The sequence below is a fragment of the Oryctolagus cuniculus genome, chromosome 7 (assembly GCF_051225735.1).
Source record: "Oryctolagus cuniculus isolate XC-2025 breed Fujian yellow rabbit chromosome 7, ASM5122573v1, whole genome shotgun sequence".
In the NCBI taxonomy this organism is placed as follows: domain Eukaryota; kingdom Metazoa; phylum Chordata; class Mammalia; order Lagomorpha; family Leporidae; genus Oryctolagus; species Oryctolagus cuniculus.
In genome coordinates, this window is record NC_142873.1 from 78,393,164 (window position 1) to 78,405,503 (window position 12,340).

The window sequence follows — 12,340 nt, forward strand, 5'->3', positions numbered from 1 at the left end:
TGCCAAAGAACCACAGGTGGAACTCTGAATTCAATCAAACTATAGCAGGCTCATTTTGAAGCTTGTCATTTTGATGTTGGAAATATTCACATGGTCCCTGGCAGGACAAAGGTTCTCACCCCCTGAAGGAAATACCCTCACCTCTGCTACCTGCTTGGTCAGGTAAGGCAGAGGCAGGAAGTAATTTACCTACAAAAGTAACTACATCAGAAGATCCCTAGCTTAAAAACAGGAAGTAAAACAGTGAACTCTTCTGCCAAGAGCTATGAAAAGACTGTTTCCCCAGATGGTGCTGATGGGGGTGGGTTCTGTGAGACCTGTACTTGTGAAAAGTTCTCAGACTTTCTGCATCTCTTGAACTTGGTTGGAGTCTGAAAGAGGGAGACCATCCTATGGTACCAGCTGTCCATGCTTCTATTTAACCAGGAAAACCACCTTCAGAACAAACCACACCCATGCTGGGATGGAATAGGACGTCCTAAGCGCAAGTTCTAACTTGGTGTGTCGGTCTTCAGTCCTCCAGTCCTGCTGAGTCAATAGGAAGGATCTATTTTCAGTTCTCAACTTGTCCTGAGATACTCCAAGTCTCTTTCCAAATTGAATCAGCTTAGCACCTGTGGCTACTGATGAAGCACTCTCCTGGGAAGACAGCCGCAGAGAGCGCCTGGATACAAGCATTCGGAAGTGAAGATCCTGGGCTCACCATCTCGTCCTGAACCAACCATTTGTTCCCAGGAGGAAAAGGACCTGCCTTGGTCGGCCCTACTCCCGAGAGTGCCAAGCTCGACGTGGCTTGGTCTGAGAACTGAGCTCTCCTTGTAGCTTCTTTACCTGGGTGCTTGACCTCTGGGGTCCAGACCTCTTTCGACCCGATCACCTCTTTGCTCACTGGGTGTCTGATCGCCTGCCGGGCTTTTCCCATGCATTCATTCCATCGGGATTTCTGGCGCCCTTGGCTGCTGCCCTTGGCTGCTCCCTGCAAGCCCCGTTTCTGGCACACTCCCAGTGGCTTGTCTTTGGCAACTGGATCAGGGATTGTTGCTATCCTTTGGTTCTTGTGTGCTTTTGACTCCTGTTTTCCCATTCTTGCTGGCCCGCTGTCTTACTGACACCCTACTTCCAGTTTCCTTCACCTATTTGTTTTTTTCTGAACCCATTTTTCAAAGCACCACCATTGTTCACAATCCCAGAGACAATATATATATTTAGAACTGGAGGTGGAGCAACAGAGAGGAAATGCCTTTTTGGAAAGAGGAAATGCAGGATTAGCGTGGAGGTGGAGATTAGCCTTTTTAAAACTGAATCCTAGGAAGGCAAAAATGCAGAACAGAGTGAACAACATCTGAATTTGAAGATGAGGTAGAAAAGCCTTTTACTGTTGGTAAATTGGTAATGATAGTAATTTTGTTTAAGGAGAATTTGAATTAAGAACCCTGGTAGATCACTGATTTTTTTTTTTTTTTTTTTTTTTTTTTTTTTTGCTGGAAAACAGGCAGAGTTAGACAGTGAAAGAGAGAGAGAGAGACAGAGAGAGAGAGACAGAGAGAGAGTTATAGACAGTGAGAGAGAGACAGAAAGGTTTTCCTTCCATTGGTTCACTCCCCTAATGGCCGCTATGGCCAGTGCTGCGCCGATCCGAAGCCAGGAGCTGGGCATTTCCTCCCGGTCTCCCATGCAGGTGCAGGGCCCAAGCGCTTGGGCCATCCTCCACTGCACTCCTGGGCCATAGCAGAGAGCTGGACTGGAAGAGGAGCAACGCGGACAGAATCTGGCACCCCAACCGGGACTAGAAACCAGGGTGCCGGCGCCACAGGCGGAGGATTAGCCAAGTGAGCCATGGCACCGGCAAGATCACTGGTTCTTAATAATATTATATTTTTCATATCATGAAAGTTTGGTTTCTTTGAACTTTTAGTTTATATCAAAATTTGAATCTATAGATTTTGATTTTTAAAGCGGTTAAAATAACATTCACAGATTCCGAAGAGAATTTATTTTTAGTGTCTCAAATATGAAACTCATGTTTTATTTTAAATCTAATTGAATTATACTATTTTTATAGGGATACAGTGGCTTCCATTAGAAAGTTTAAGTTTAGGCTGTAGGGGTTTAAGAGAGTTATTTCTTAAGGTAGACATATAACAAGAAGTTCCATACGAACAACATGTTTTCCTTATAAATAATTATGTAACTCTCTCTTGTTCGTCAAACATTTTGAATTATGTGACTCTAGAATTGTACAGCTGGAATTTCCCTTGGAATCAGAAAAACAGATCCAACTATTCCTATATTCGCCAGAAGAGCCTAACATTTGTTTTACTTTAAGTGAATGGAGCAAAGTAGCCGAAATATGTAGGGAGTCAGACAGCCTGTGACAGAATTCTGGCTGTGCGCTTGCACAACGTGACCTTGTGCGAATTACTCAGCCTCTTGCCCTCTGAGAAAGATTTTTAACCAACTCCAGTCCCACAGCCTGTGACCTAGGGTCAAGTCATTCTGCCACTGGTTTCACCTTAATGAGATACTAAACTTTAGTTCTCTTTATGACTCTCTTCCCTATTCTTTTTTTTTTTTTTTTTTTTGGACAGGCAGAGTGGACAGTGAGAGAGAGAGACAGAGAGAAAGGTCTTCCTTTTTCCGTTGGTTCACCCCACAATGGCCACTGTGGCCGGCGCGCTGCGGCTGGCGCGCTGCGGCTGGCGCACTGCGCTGATCTGAAGCCAGGAGCCAGGTGCTTCTCCTGGTCTCCCATGGGGTGCAGGGCCCAAGGACTTGGGCCATCCTCCACTGCACTCCCAGGCCACAGCAGAGAGCTGGACAGGAAGAGGAGCAACCGGGACAGAATCCGGCGCCCTGACCAGGACTAGAACCCGGTGTGCCGGCGTCGTAGGCGGAGGATTAGCCTAGTGAGCTGCGGTGCTGGCCATCTCTTCCCTGTTCTTATAACCATACTATTGTCTTGGTCCTAATTCCAAAACTGAACTTCAGTAGAGTCGATCTCTGCCCTTCACACAGGTGGTGGATATATACACCGGCAATCTTAGAACAGACCTCAAAGTTGCCATCTGCAACATGCTGGTCTGAATTCCAGGGCAGTATCTCCCTCTAAACTGATTCTATGTCAACTTGATTCTATCTAGCTGCTGCCTGTTCCACACACTGACAACTGCTTCCATGAACTATACAGCGTGACGCTCTGAAATATTTTAAATACTTGTTGGCATGTCCCATCTTAGGAGATGTGTTCAGAACTGGTTTTTTCCTCTCTGGTATTGGTAGGCCATACTCAGACTATTCCCGAGGTGCCAGATACATTTCTGCAGTGTATATTACGTTGTGTCCCTTACAATCTGTTTAATAAGACAGGGGCCAGGTGACACAGTTCAAAAAGATCTCTATTAATATAATTACAGTCAAAAGTTTTGCAAGAGTTGGTGCCTAAAGGGTCTAGGTTTTTTTGTTTATTTTTGTTTTTGCTATGGAAATTAATACTGGCATGGGCTTAGTGTTGCAGTGGATTAAACTGATGCTTTGGATGCTTACATCCTACGTTTGAGTGCCTGGTTCAAGTCCTGGCTACCCTGCTTCTAACCCAGCTTCCTGCTAATGTGCCAGGGAGGCAGCAGATGATGGTCAAGTACTTGAGTCCCGGCCACCCATGTGGGAGATGTGCGTGGAGTTCCTGGCTGCTGGCTTCCACCTGGCACAAGCCAGGCTATTGTAGGCATTTGGGGACTGACTCAGCCAAAGCAGGATTGATTCTCTCTCCCTCTCTCTCAAATAAATTAAAAAAAAAATTTTTTTAAGGAAAACTAATATTTTTTCACAATGAGTTTATTTCCAGAAGACAGATGTCATGAAAACCATGGCTAGATGAAGCCTAAAGTGGAAACAAGACTCCAATCAACATAATTGTCAGTGGACTCACACAGACAAGTCCACCACTACTGGCCACGTGGTGGGAGTGACAAAAGAGCCGCTGAAAAAGCTGAGAGGGGGACTGCAGACACGGGAAAGGGATCCATCAAGCATGCTTGGGTCTTGGATAAACTAAAAGCCAAACATGAGCGTGATAGCACTATTGACATCTCCCCATGGAAATGTGAGACTAGCAAGTATTATGGGACTATTATTAACACCCCAGGAGACTTTATCAAAATCATGATTATAGTCACATCTCAGCCTGACTGCTGTCCTGACTGTTGCTTTTGGTACTCGCAAATTTGAACCTGATATCTCCAAGAATGGGCAGACTCGTGAGCACAGTGATTATGAAGCAACTAATTGTCAGCGTTAACAAAATGGATTACAGCAAGCCACATTCAGCAACAAGTCGTTAGGGAAATCAGCACCTACGTTAAGGAAATTGGTCACAATCCCAACACAGTAGCATTTGTGCTAATTTCTGATTGGAATGGTGACACCATACCGAAGCCAAGTGCTAAGATGCCTTGGCTCAAGGGATGGAAAGACCATACAGATGCCAGTGCCAGTGGAATCACGCTATCTGGAGCTCTGGATTGGGTCATGCCACCATTTCATCCAAGCCACAAGCTTGTGTCTGCCCCTCCAGAGGGCTACAAGATGGGTGGTATTGGTACTGTTCCTGTGGGCTGAGTGGACACTGGGGTGTTCCCCCAACCCAGAACTGTGGTCATCTTTGTTCCAGTCAACATCAAAATCTGTTGAAATGCACCATGTAACTCTGAGTGAAGCTCTTCCTGGAGATGGTGTGAGAATGTGTCCATGTGAGAACGTGTCCATCAATGATGTTTATCATGGCAACATCAGAGATGATAGCAAAAATGACCTGCCCATGGGGCTGGCGCTGTGGTGCAGTGGGTAAAAGCTCTGGCCTGAAGCGCCGGCATCCCATTTGGGCGCCGGTTCTAGTCCCGTCTGCTCCTCTTCTGATCCAGCTCTCTGCTATGGCCTGGGAAAGCAGTAGAAGATGGCCCAAGTCTTTGGGCCCCTGCACCTGCGTGGGAGACCCGGAAGAAGCTCCTGGCTCCTGGCTTCGGATTGGTGCAGCTCCGGCCATTGCAGCCGTCTGGGGAGTGAACCAGTGGATGGAAGACCTCTCTCTTTCTGTCTCTACCTCTCGCTGTAACGCTGTCTTTCAAATAAATAAAATAAATCTTTACAAAAATGAAACAAATGCCCTGCCCACAGAGCAGGTGGCCTCACTGCTCCGGTGATTACCCTGGACTGTCCAGGCTGCGCAGTGCAGGCTGCACCCCTATTCTGGACTGTCACACAGCTCACATTGCTTGCAAGGTTGCTGAGCCAAAGGAGAATATCGATTGCTGTTCTGGTAAGAAGCTGGAAGATGGCCCTACATTTCTGAAATCTGGTGATGCTGCCGTTGTTGATATGGTTCCTGGCAAGTCCGTGTGTGTTGAGAGCTTCTCTGACTATCCTCCTCTGGCTCCTGTTGCTGTTCATGATAGGAGACACACAGATGCTGTGGATGTCATCAAAGTAGTGGCCTGCTGAGGCTGGCAAGATCACCACGTCTGTCCAGAAATCTCAGATCCTAATGAACACATTCCTTAACCTCAGTCACCTCGGTCTTAGTCAAATAATTTGTCTCAAATGGCCATTAAAGTTTAATAGTAAAGACGGGTTAATAGCAGCATAACATAAAGCCTTCAGGAAGAAAAAATGTTTTGAGGACCATTGTTTGTTGTTGTTGGTGGTGGTGGTGGTGTGTGTGAGTGGCATCTTTTAATTATTAGTTTATAAAATCAGTACTTTTCCAATGGAAACACCTTGACCAAAAATCTGTCACAGAATTTTGAAATAAATTTAATGAGGAAAAAAATAAAAATAATTAATCTCTGTGGAAAAGGTCATTTCCCTATAACTAAAAATTGTTTTCACCTCAAACTGCCATTTTTCTCTAAAGCTTTTTGGGGAGTTTTGTTGAAGAAACTGGTTTTCTGTGAATTTCTTCCATAACAATATTAATCATCCACAGTATGATATTTTATAATTTTATTGAAAGATTTATTTATTTATTTGAAAGTCAGAGTTACACAGAGAGAGGAGAGGCAGAGAGAGAGAGGTCTTCCATGCACTGATTCATTCCCCAGTTGACTGCAATGGTCGGAGCTGAGCTGATCCAAAGCCAGGAGCCAGGAGCCTCTGAGTCTCCCATGTGGGTGCAGGGGCCCAAGGACTTGGGCCACCTTCTACTGCCTTTCCAGACCATAGCAGAGAGCTGGATGGGAAGTGGAGCAGCAGGGACTCGAACCAACACCCACATGGATGCCAGCACTGCAGGCAGAGGCTTTACCCACCACACCACAGCGCTGGCCCCCGCAGTATGACATTTTAGATGCCTGTTTGCGTCAGGCCCTCTATGCGTGTGCAGTGCCTGCTCTATGCTAAGCAGATGTTAAGCACTTTATAACACATAACCTCATTTAATCTTCACACAGGTTAATCACCCATTGACCGAAGATGAAACTGAGACAATAGAGATTTTAAGTAACTTGCCTGTGGTCGCACAGCTAGAAGGTGGTAGAATTAGACTGAGCCAATCTGTCTCCAGTGGTTCATATAGAGTTCCTTAATCATTACATAGGAAACTCAGGAAAAGCTAAGGAATATGCTCCACAAGGACTGTGGATGCTGGGGGGTATTGTCTGAAGTGCTTGGCTCTCAGTGGATTTTATTGAGGGTCATCAGCAAGGAAACATCCGGGTCCTCGAGGCTCTGAGTGCCTTTGGAAGGGCCCAGGTGCTTCCTGGGTGTGGATGGTCATTCCTGTGCTCAAGAGAACTAGGAGTGTTAGGGCTGGTCATCAGAGGGAAGAGAACACCACAAGTCACCCAGCAAACAGTGCTGGGGCAGCACTCCCAGGCCACTTTGCATTGCATGATGCCTCTGTTTCCTCTTCTGCAGAGAACATGACATGTCCTTAGACACCAAATTAAGACAGCAGTGAAACCATATTGTGAAAGATATGAGTGGTGAAATCATATTATGCCATCGACAGTTAATGCACACAAAGTCCCTGAGACCATTGCTGGAAGCTTCACATAGTCTCAGTCTCAGGATCGCTTCACATCCTTCTGCAGATCATAGCCCACTGCGATAATGCAGTCCTGTTGCAGCAGGACCCCCCCAAACTAGTTGGAGGCATTGCTATAGACGCCCCCAAACTGGGTCTGCTTGCCCAATATACAGAAAGCCAGTCACTGACATAGGGTGAGGGAAGAAAGTAGGTGTTTACTGCAAAGCAGAGCAAGCAGCCGGGCAGCTATTACTGAATTCCCCGGGCTCCTCAAGGAGGTGGAGGTGAAGGTTCTTGCAGATTGAAATCAGGGCTGAGAGGTGCATGATCAGCTGGAGTCCAATTCCTGGTTGGTCGATGGTATTTGTGGCCTTCCTTTGATTGTTCATGATGCTGTGGTCTTCGGGGAATTTATGATGGCCAGGTGGGCTTCAGTTGGTCTGGGCAGGGGTAGGGGGGAGTGTGGATAGTTACCTTCTGCCCCAGACCTGGAATTTCCCTGTCTAGATCTGGAATTCCCCTAAACAAGCCCCTATAGACAATACTAGCCAACAGTGTTTTATGTATTATAGAAGCAAATTACTTCTTAAAAAAAGAGAGAGATCTATCTATCTATCTATCTATTTTTTTTTTAATTTTTAAATTTTTTTTAATTTTTTTTTTTTTTTTTTTTTTTGACAGGCAGAGTGGACAGTGAGAGAGACAGACAGAGAGAAAGGTCTTCCTTTGCCGTTGGTTCACCCTCCAATGGCCGCCGCGGCCGGCGCACCGCGCTGATCCGATGGCAGGAGCCAGGAGCCAGGTGCTTTTCCTGGTCTCCCATGGGGTGCAGGGCCCAAGCACCTGGGCCATCCTCCACTGCACTCCCTGGCCACAGCAGAGGGCTGGCCTGGAAGAAGGGCAACCGGGACAGAATCCGGCGCCCCGACCGGGACTAGAACCCGGTGTGCCGGCGCCGCTAGGCGGAGGATTAGCCTAGTGAGCCGCGGCGCCGGCCCTATCTATCTATTTAAAAGGCAGAGTTCCAGAGATAGAGGGAGAAACAGAGATAGAGAGAGCAAGGAAGCGGGGGGTGGGGAGAGAGCCTTCCATCTGCTGGTTCACTCCCTAGATGGCTGCAACGGCCAGTGCTGGGTCAGGCTGAAGCCAGGAGCCAGGAGCTTCTCAGGGTCTCCCATGTGGGTGCAGTGGCCCACACACTTGAGCTACCTTCCACTGCTTTCCCAGACACATTAGCAAGGAGCTGGATTGGATTGGAAGTGGAGCAGTCAGGACTCAAGCAACTCCCGTATGGAATGCTGGTACTACAGGCAGTGGCTTTACCCGCTATGCCACAATGCTGGCACCACAAATGACTTTTTGAGTCTGGTGATTAGAATCTTGTTGGGCCAGATGTATCACTCCCTCAATCAGTGAATTTCTTTTGATAAAGGACAGGCAAGGACACCTTGGGCTTAGGGAGACAGATGAGAGGCTGGGTCTTGCCTTTATATTATAGGGGTTTGGTCTCAATTTCTTTAACAACTTCCCTGTGATAGTTTTCATATGCTTATTTCTGACAATGTGTCTTTTTAAAAAATTATTCATTTATATGAAAGAGTTACAGAGAGAGAGAGAAAGAGAGGCAGAGAGAGAGAGAGAGAGAAGTCTTTATATGCTGGTTCTCTCTCTAATTGACCACAACAGCCGGAGCTGCGCCGATCCAAAGCCAGGAGCCAGGAGCTTCTTCCAGGTCTTCCACAGTGGGGACAGGGGCCCAAGGACTTGGGCCATCTTCTACTGCTTTCAGGCCATAGCAGAAAGCTGGATTGGAAGTGGAGCAGCTGGGACTCGAACTGGCACCCATATGGGAATGCTGGCACCGCAGGTGGTGGCTTTACCCGTTATGCCACAGCACTCCACAGCACTGGCCCCACAATGTGTCTTTTATTTATTTATTTATTTTTTTTGAAAGGTAGAGTTATAGACAATGAGAGAGAGAGAGAGACAGAGAAAAAGGTCTTCCTTCCGTTGGTTCACTCCCCAAATGGCTGCTATGGCTGGCGCTGCACCAATCCAAAGCCAGGAGCCAGGTGCTTCTTCCTGGTCTCCCATGCAGGTGCAGGCACCCAAGCACTTGGGCCATCCTCTACTGCCTTCCCGGGCCACAGCAGAGAGCTGGACTGGAAGAGGAGCAACTGGGACTAGAACCTGGTGCCCATATGAGATGCCAGTGCCGCAAGCAGAGGATTAACCAAGTGGGGTGTGCCGGCTCCCCCCCACAATGTGTCTTTTAGTTCAACATTTTTATTAGGGAGAATTTCAGTTTCTAGAATTATAGTGTTAAGCCTCAAGCCAGACAGAATCCTAGCACCAAATTATTATAGGCTGATCATTCTTTGTTTGCTTTTTTAATTGACACACAATAATTGCGCATATTTCAGCTGTTTATTTTCTTGAAGGATTATTCCAAACAACAGCATTTCTTCAGGGAATATACCAATAAGAATAACAAAATAAATTATCATTCATGACGATCATAATCACATTCATGATTCTGTTTCAGTTTTTGAATATCGCTTTCAAACTAAACACTTTTTTTTTGGCTTGCTGCCACAGACTTCATTGACAGCACTTGAAAGGTATAGCTCCCTAAACCCTCCCTTCTTCAGATGATCTGAGATGAGCACTGCAAGACGCAAGAGTCTCAGGGTTGGGGGCCTGAGTGGGGACAGGGACTCCCCAGTGGCTGAGCCCTCTCTCTGCTGATGATCTTGCTGGGGTTGGCAATCGAGGGGACTCTTACTCCTTGGAGGCCATGTGGAACACAAGGTCTACCACTCTGTTTGCTGTAGCCAAATTCATTTTTATGAAAGGCAACGAGGGTCTGGCATTGTGGCATAGCAGGTAAAGCCGCCGCCTGCAGCGCCAGCATCCCATATGGGCAGTTTCAAGTCTCGGCTGCTCCACTTCTGATCCAGCTCTCTGCTATAGCTTTGGAAAGCAGTAGAAGATGGCCCAAGTCCTTGGGCCCTTGCAACAGTGTGGGAGACTCGGAAAAAGCTCCTGGCTCCTGACTTCAGATCAGCTCAGCTCTGGCCGGTTGCAGCCAACTGGGGAGTGAACCAGTGGATGAAAGACCTCTCTTTCTCTGCCTCTCTGTAACTCTGCCTTTCAAATTAATAAATAAATCTAAAAAAAAAAAATAGAGGAAGGAAGGAAGGAAGGCAGGGAGGAAGGAAGGAAGGAAGGAGAGAGACAACCTGGTTTGCAGTGTAATCAAGATCCCTTTAGGGGACCTGCCAGTGTCTGGTTCACCACCTTCTTCTTCTTCTTTTTTTTTTTTTTTTTTTTTTTTTTTGACAGGCAGAGTGGACAGTGAGAGAGAGAGACAGAGAGAAAGGTCCTCCTTATGGCAGGAGCCAGGTACTTCTCCTGGTCTCCCATGGGGTGCAGGGCCCAAGGACTTGGGCCACCCTCCACTGCACTCCCTGGCCACAGCAGATAGCTGGCCTGGAAGAGGGGCAACCGGGACAGAATCCGGTGCCCCGACTGGGACTAGAACCCGGTGTGCCAGTGCCGCAAGGCAGAGGATTAGCCTAGTGAGCCGCGGTGCCGGCCCACCTTCTTTTTAAATATTTTAAAAATCAATTGATTTTATTTATTTGAAGGGTGGGGGAGGGGGGAGAGAGGGAGAGAGAGTGAGATCTACTGGTTCACTTCCTAAAATGCCTGTAACAGCCAGGGTTGGGCCAGACCAAAGCCAGGAACCAGGAACTCAATCCCAGTCTTCTAGGCAGATGGTATGGACCCAACTACTTGAGCCATTACCTGCAGCTTCCAAGGGTACACATTAGCAGGAAGCTGAATTGGGAGCAGAGCCAGGGCTTGAACCCAGGGACTCCAATATGAGATGAGGGTGTCCCAAATGGCATCTTAACCACTATGGCAAAAGCCTGCCACATCCTTGCTGTCATTATATTTGGCAGCTTTCCCCAGATTGTAGGTCAGATCCACAACTGGCTTGTTGAGGGTGGGCACACGGAAAGTCACTCCAGTGAGTTTCCCATTCTGCTCAGAGATGACATTGCCCACACCCTTGGCAGGGCCAATAAATTCAGGGGTGATGTTCTGGGCAGCCCCATGGCCACCAAGACACATTTGCAAAGATGAGCCACCTGGAGCACTCTGAGTGGCAGTGATGGCATGGGCTGATGTTACCAATGATGCCGAAGTTGTCACGGATGACTTGGTTAGGAGTCTAAGCAGTTTGTGATGCAGAAAGCACTGCTGAAGATCTTGTGGGAGTTGCCATACTTCTCAAGGTTTACACGCATCACAAACATGGGGGCATCAGTAAAGGGGGCAGAGATGATAAACCCTTTGGCTCCACCCTTCAAGTAAGCTCCAGGCTTCTCAATAACGGAGAAGATACCAGTGGACTCCACAACATGTCATCAGCAGCAACACCACATTTGGTGTTGGTGGAGAAATGGATGGCCTATTGACAGAAAGCTTCCTGTTCTTGGCTTTGACTGTGCTACTGAACATGCCATGGGGGGAATTTTACTGGGACATGTAGACCATGTACTTGAGGTCAGTAAAGGAGTCACTGATGGCAACAACATCTACTTTGCCAGAGTTAAAAAGCAGTCCTGGTGATCAGGTGTCCAATATGGTCAAATACGTTTACTTTGACCTCTACCATCTCAGTACTACATGTGAACATGCAGCTGTCTGTCAAATGGGGAGGAGCAGAGAGCCAAAACACCTTTGAGACCTATGCTAGGGGGCCGGCTCAGTGAGACCCAGATGAAGCTCCTGGCTTCAACCTGGCCTAGTCATTGCAGCCATTTAGGGCATCAACCAGCAGAAGGAAGATCCTTCTTTCTCTTCCCTCTTTGTAACTCTGCCTTTTAAATAAATTTTCTAAAAAAGTTTTTAGGGGCTGGTGCTGTGGCATAGCAGGTAAAGCAGCTGCCTATAGTGCTGGCATCCCATATGGGTACCAGTTTGAGTCCTGGCTGCTCCACTTCCCATCCAGCTCTCTGCTATGGCCTGAGAAAGCAGTAGAAGATGGCCCAAGTCCTTGGGCCCTGCACCTGCATGGGAGACCCAGAAGAAGCTCCTGGCTCCTGGCTTTGGATCAGCTCAGCTCCAGCCATTGCAGCTAATTGGGGAGTGAACCAGCGGATGGAAGACTCTGTCTCTCTGTCTCTCTCTCTCTCTCTCTCTCTCTCTCCCCCTCTGCTCTCTCTGTATAACTCTGACTTTCAAATAAATAAATGAATCTTAAAAAAAATAAAACCTATTCTGGGGTAAGTGTTTGACTTAGCAGTT

General features: G+C 47.3%; 1 pseudogene; it reads right to left on the bottom strand.

Moving 5' to 3' along the window:
- Nucleotides 1–10,371: 10,371 nt before the first annotated feature.
- On the bottom strand, nucleotides 10,372–12,018 carry LOC138850602 (glyceraldehyde-3-phosphate dehydrogenase pseudogene; annotated as a pseudogene).
- Nucleotides 12,019–12,340: the final 322 nt, after the last annotated feature.